This window comes from Mastomys coucha, unplaced genomic scaffold (genome assembly GCF_008632895.1).
Source record: "Mastomys coucha isolate ucsf_1 unplaced genomic scaffold, UCSF_Mcou_1 pScaffold5, whole genome shotgun sequence".
In the NCBI taxonomy this organism is placed as follows: domain Eukaryota; kingdom Metazoa; phylum Chordata; class Mammalia; order Rodentia; family Muridae; genus Mastomys; species Mastomys coucha.
This window is the reverse complement of record NW_022196911.1, coordinates 74,630,836-74,636,767: the sequence shown is the minus strand read 5'-3', so window position 1 is coordinate 74,636,767 and position 5,932 is coordinate 74,630,836. Positions and strand designations below refer to the sequence as shown.

At 49.0% G+C, this 5,932-nt stretch overlaps 1 protein-coding gene across 1 annotated transcript in view; it reads right to left on the bottom strand.

The window, feature by feature from the left end:
• Nos2 (nitric oxide synthase 2) overlaps positions 1 to 4,998 on the bottom strand; it is a 42,488-nt gene extending 37,490 nt beyond the window's left edge. The window contains exon 1 of the mRNA XM_031351053.1: positions 4,970 to 4,998. The gene's annotated coding sequence lies outside the window, so the exon portion shown is untranslated. The remainder of the gene's footprint in view (positions 1 to 4,969) is intronic.
• Positions 4,999 to 5,932: the final 934 nt, after the last annotated feature.

Sequence of the window (5,932 nt, the reverse complement as noted above, 5' to 3'; positions counted from 1 at the left end):
TTTATTTGAGTTTGAAATCTTATGGGACAGACTCCTGTTCTGCAAAAACACATAACAAGCCAAAGGGATGACTCGGGATGCCACCCAGGCACCTACCAAGGACAGCAAGCACCCAAGAACCTCCTTAGGAGACTCAAGTTACTCTGGGAAGGAAGGAGTTACTCCTTGGCCTCCAGCAAGGTGGGCAGGAACTGGGGTCACTAATGCAGGGGTGTGTGCACTTGCTGACCCTTCCTGCCACCTGCTGATGAGAGAGAGGAGAGAGAGGGGAGAGAGAGAGAGAGAGAGAGGAGCAGCTCCTGTCATTAGTAACTTTCCCTTGGACCTGCACTTGGGGCTGCCACTCAAATCCTGGCCACTTTTTCTTTGATTTGGGAGTTATCATGCATCCTAAGCCAAGGACACTGAGTCACATGTTCCTTCTTTGTTACTTGAGGAGAAGTCAATGATTTGTATAAAAGTGCATTAAACTCTCAAGAGATGAGGTTATATGAGGTTATATCATTTAAGAAAAAGACAAGAACTAGAAAGAGAAACTGCCCTGGGGGGTATCTGGCTTCTTCATGGCCAACGCCCTCCCTGAGGAAAGATACACTTGGAAGATGCAAGTGAGGACAGAACCCACTTAAGGGGGACAGTGAACCTCAGAGTCCCGATGACCTGGATCCTACCCTGAGTTTTTCTAGTTACTCATCTAAATCAAGTTAGATAACGGAAACTCATTTCTTCACTCCTAAAATGGGATTCATAATAACCACCTTATCAGATCTGGGGTGGGCGACGGGGCACATCTCATAAAGATGAGCAAAGTAAGCTATGTGCATTAAAAACTCTCAGCAGGGTGTCTCCTCCCCCCATTCCGAACTTTCTAGAAAGTTCATCCTTTGTAGTGTAATCACCACAGTAAACATTGGTGGAGAAGAAATCTGACCCCGCGCCCTGTTCAACTGGCAGACCCTCCTGTGGTTGCGCTTCGTACATCTTCCTTATCAGCTCCAGTCCATCCACAAAAAAAGGGCTGAGGGAGAAAGCCTGGTTTTCTGAGCTTTCCCAAACAGGAAGATACTCCTAAGAGCAGCTGTTCCCAACACAAGACTCACCTTGCAGTTGACTAGGCTACTCCGTGGAGTGAACAAGACCCAAGCCTGAGGAGTCTCAGAAGTGTCTCTAACAGCCCAGGAGAAGTTTCAAACCAGTGACACTGTGTGCCGTGGGGCCAGAGTCTCAGTCTTCAACTCCCTGTAAGGCTGTGGCCCCGGCAGCAGTCATCAGGTATTTATACCCCTCCATGGTCTGAAGAGCTGGTTTGCATTTAGTCACTGTCCCCAAAAGGGGAGTCCCCAGTCGGGTGTGCAAGTTAGCTCATTCATGATAGACACTCCTAGTCCTATTACATCACTCTGTGATGTATTCTCATACAAGGCCACCTCTTCCTGGTCCCCGGTCCAAGGCAGTGGCTCCTTGGCAGCAGGTAGTCACTTCAAAACTGGGAACTCACTAGGGAGGGAGGCTTTTCTTAGCTAAACCACATATCCTGGCTTGCAGCTGCTGGGGGATTTTGTTCTGGGCATTGAACTCTCTGTTTTTCTGTCTGCTCTCTCATTTTCAGTTTGCAGCGGGAGTCCAGAAAGCTGTGGAATACTGGCAGTGTATAACGTGCTGGAAAAGGGTCCAGGTTCAGACAACCAGACCAGTGAGGTTAGATGGTGCCAATATTCCAACACGCCCAGGACACATTCACTGGGAGGTTTTCTAGAAAGGATGGAAGGCAAGCTGTGGACACAGAGGGGCCCCTGGGATGTCATCTGACAGGCATTTCCCCACTAGTAGTAGTTAGCCTGGGCAGCATAGTGGTTGGACTGTGCTAAGTGAAGCCTTTTTTTTTTTTTTCCTCAGTGGCATTATGTGTGACTTGTTAAGTACAGAATTATAATGTCCTACCCTGGTGTGGTGGCAGAAGCCTTAAATCATGGAATTCAGGAGACAAAGAACGGCAGATCCCTGAGTTTGGGCCAGCCTGGTCTACAGAGTGAGTTCTAGTACAAACCAGAGCTACACAGAAAAACCCTGTTCTGAAAAACAAACAAAAATGAATAAATTACAGTTTTCTATACAATGCTTCAAATGAAGCATTCATACACAGCATGGAATTTTCCATTATGAAAGTGAAATATTGACATTGTTAGGGGAAAAGGAACAAACAGAAAGAGGGAAAATCCCCCTGGCACAGCCTGCCAGGGTCCACTCATCTTCCCGTGGCTCCCAGATTCAGCTCAGCCTTGTGTTTTGCCCTTGAACAAACGAAGAGCCACCCAAACAGTGTGTAGCCTCAAAAGTTGTCAATTGAATAAATGAATTCCAAATCAAGTAGCCGGGCTGGGGAGACCGCTCAGCTGGTACAGTACTTGGCTTGCAAGTACAAGGACCCAAGTTCTCACCCGTGGGTCAGTGAGATAGCTCATCAGGTTAAGGAAGGAACTTACCATCGAGCGTGGCCATCTGAGTTGGATTCCTAGAACCCACATGGGCGAAGGAGAAAACAAACTCCCATAAACTGTCCCCTGACCTTCACATGTGTGTGTGCCCTACTGAACACACACACACACACACACACACACACACAGACGGCAATCGGTCAATGATAAAATGCTGGGCGTGGTGACACACACTTGTAATAAGATCTGGAGAGGACAGGAAATCTGCCTGGGGTTTGCTAGCCAGCCAGCCTAGGCTACTAGACAGGTTCCGGGCTGCTGAGAGATGGCAGGTGACCTGGGAGACAAGAGCTGAGGTTGTCTTCTAGCTCCTACATATACTTGTGCACTCATGTGCACATGTGCACTTACACACACACACACACACACACACACACACACACACACACACACGCTCATACACACAGCCTAGGACCCTGCTTTCTCTTCCTCCTCCTCCTTCTCCTCCTCCTCCTTCTCCTCTTCCTCCTTCTCCTCCTCTTCCTTCTCCTCCTCCTCCTTCTCTTCCTTCTCCTCCTCTTTCTTCTCCTCCTCCTCTTCCTCTTCCTTCTCCTCCTTCCTCCTTCTCCTCCTCTTCCTTCTCCTCCTCCTCCTCCTCTTCCTTCTCCTCCTTCCTCCTTCCTTACGGATTTTAATATATCAAAGTCAACCCCCTTTCAGGTTTCATCCAGGTGACCCCCCCAAACCCAATACTTGGGAAAGACTGAGCCTCTAATGGGGAGGGCAAAGTCTAGAAAAAAGAATGAAAGATTAAAGTTCAGAGTGATAGGGACAGCCTGGCCCTGAAGGAGCTCGGTCCACACTGCTCAGGGGATAGACACATATAGGAGCAACTAACAAGGGTGAGGTTTAGAAGTTTGCCACAATGGAACCCTTAGCCTCTGTCTATGCTTCCAAATATTACAGCTATGCCTGCAACAAATTATATGAGTCAACCTCCAAACTCTATGAAATAGATACTATAACTTCCCATCTATAGAACCTTCCAGAGTCTTATCTACTTTGCATTGAAATACTTGGCTGAATTCTGTTATTTAATATATCCAAAAATCGGCTATTGTGACAAAAGAGATTTAGGGTCATGAGCAGTGAGGTTCCTGGATGTGTATGGAGTATCCTTGCCTCAACACTGTGTCCTGCTGGCCCTCTTAGACAGACATGCACATCTGGGGTAGGAGGTATCTCCCTGGCCTTGTGCCCTTGCTGTTAATGTTACTCCACAAGAAACCTAAGCTGGCCAGGCAGTGGTGGCACATGCCTTTAATCCCAGCACTTGGGAGGCAGAGGCAGGCGGATTTCTGAGTTCGAGACCAGCCTGGTCTACAGAGTGAGTTCCAGGACAGCCAGGGCTACACAGAGAAACCCTGTCTCAAAGAGAGAGAGAGAGAGAGAGAGAGAGAGAGAGAGAGAGAGAGAGAGAGAGAGAGAGAGAGAGAGAGAGAGAGAGAGAGAGAGAGAGAGAGAACTTAGACTTGTGTGGCACCCATTACCCAAAGCACAGTGCTTAGGGCCTGCCTTCCTGTGGTGACTAGCCTGTGGCCTCTGACTCTTCACTCTCTAGAGGTTAGGTGAGTCTGGGTTGTCACCTGAATGATTGGTGCCAGCCAGGGCTCTGATGTGCTGGCTCAGGGTAAGGGGTGGGTGGCAGTTTCTCCTTCCCACCACTTCTTTTACATCTAGTCAGGGACCAGCCTGAGTATGTTAGCTCTTGTGTTCCCTTTCGGTGCTTTTCCAACCCATCATCCAGAAACTGTGGTGATTGGGCAGGTGACGACTGTGGCCCCTGAGCACTGAGGACCTGCCTAGATGATCCCGAAGGGCCCTGGATTCTAGCGACAGCTCCACCTCAGATCAACTGTGTAGGTTCAGAAAAGCCACCCCTCCTCTCTACACTGGACCATTCCCGTGACAAAGAGTGACACAAATCGCTCACCTGACACGTCAGCGGCCACCAGCACACCCTTTCCCCTTTTGTGTGTGGTACCTGGGCATTGAACTTAGGGCCTTCCCCATGCTAAGTGAGCACTCTATTGCTTCTGTCCCCTCTCTGCCCAGGTAGGGCTTGACCTTCCCACCCTCCTGCCCGGCACAGGCCAGTGTAATCACCACAGTGCCAAGGATGACCTTGAAGCTTCTGTCTTCCCGCTCTACTTCATGAAGACTGAGATTATACGGGTGCAGGCCATACTCAGCTGGTGTGGAGCCTCAGATTGAACCGAGGGCTTCATACACTCCAGGCAAGCATTTCCCTACTGAGCCACACCTCAGCCCCTCCTCCCAAATACTTGAAATCATTTCTAGATGATTTTTTAATACCAAAATCTGGGTAAATGCCTCCTGTCACATTGCTAGACCATAATTTAGGGATTAGTGTCTCTAAGTGTTCACTAGAAATCTAATGTAAGTTTTTCTCTTTTTTGGTCAACAGTTGGTAGATTCTGGGGATGGAGAGCCCACGAAGGCAAAGGACATACTCTGTTCAGGATGTTGTACGGACTTCCCCAGGATTCCACTGTGGAACAGGAAAAAAAGAGGAAGAGAGTAAAAAATAGCAATGAGGACCATGGTGGCACAGAGAGGTTGAGAGACTCACCACAGTCACACAGCATCCAGCCTGTGAGGCAGAAGACACCATGCATTTCTGCTGCAACACCACCACCACCTCCGCATGCTTCTATCAGCAGGTCCAGGGCTGATGGAGGTTGTCACAGGTTCCCCCTTACCAGTTGCCCACAGCTTCTGAGCCTGAAAAGCCACCTTCCCTTGGCACTGCTCACCTAACAGCATTCCTGGGCCTCTTCTGATGATGGATATGGCAGGTGAACTCTGCAGGGGCCAAATCAAAGTGCACTTTGAAGGGCAGGTGGAAAGAGGAGGCCCCTTGGGAGTGGCAGTGGGAGCCCCAAGGTAGACAGCCAGGGAGAAATGCCCTCCTCCCCCACCACCTAGGCATCCCAGGCATGGCACCAATAGTACCCAAACTGTGGAGTCCCTCAGCTCCTCCATCCTAGGATAGGTGTCTATCAAATAAAGTGGATCTGACCCTAACAGGATCTGAGGGTAACATGTGCTAGCTGGCCCTCTGTGATCAGCAACTTTAAAGATTTTTCTAGGCTGGTGAGATGGCTCAGCGGGTAAGAGCACTGACTGCTGTTCCTAAGGTCCTGAGTTCTGATCCCAGCAACCACATGGTGGCTCACAACCACCTGTAATGAGATCTGATGCCCTCTTCTGGTGCATCTGAAGACAGCTACAGTGTATTACCCCGGAGTGAGCTGGGCAGGAGCGAGCAGGGTGGAGCAAGCAGAGGCCATCTGTTCTGAGTTAAATTCCCAGCGGCCATCTGTACAGCTACAGTGTGCTCATACACATAAAATAAATAAATACATAAATCTTAAAAAAAAAAAGATCTTTCTGCAAACAAAACAAAACAAAAA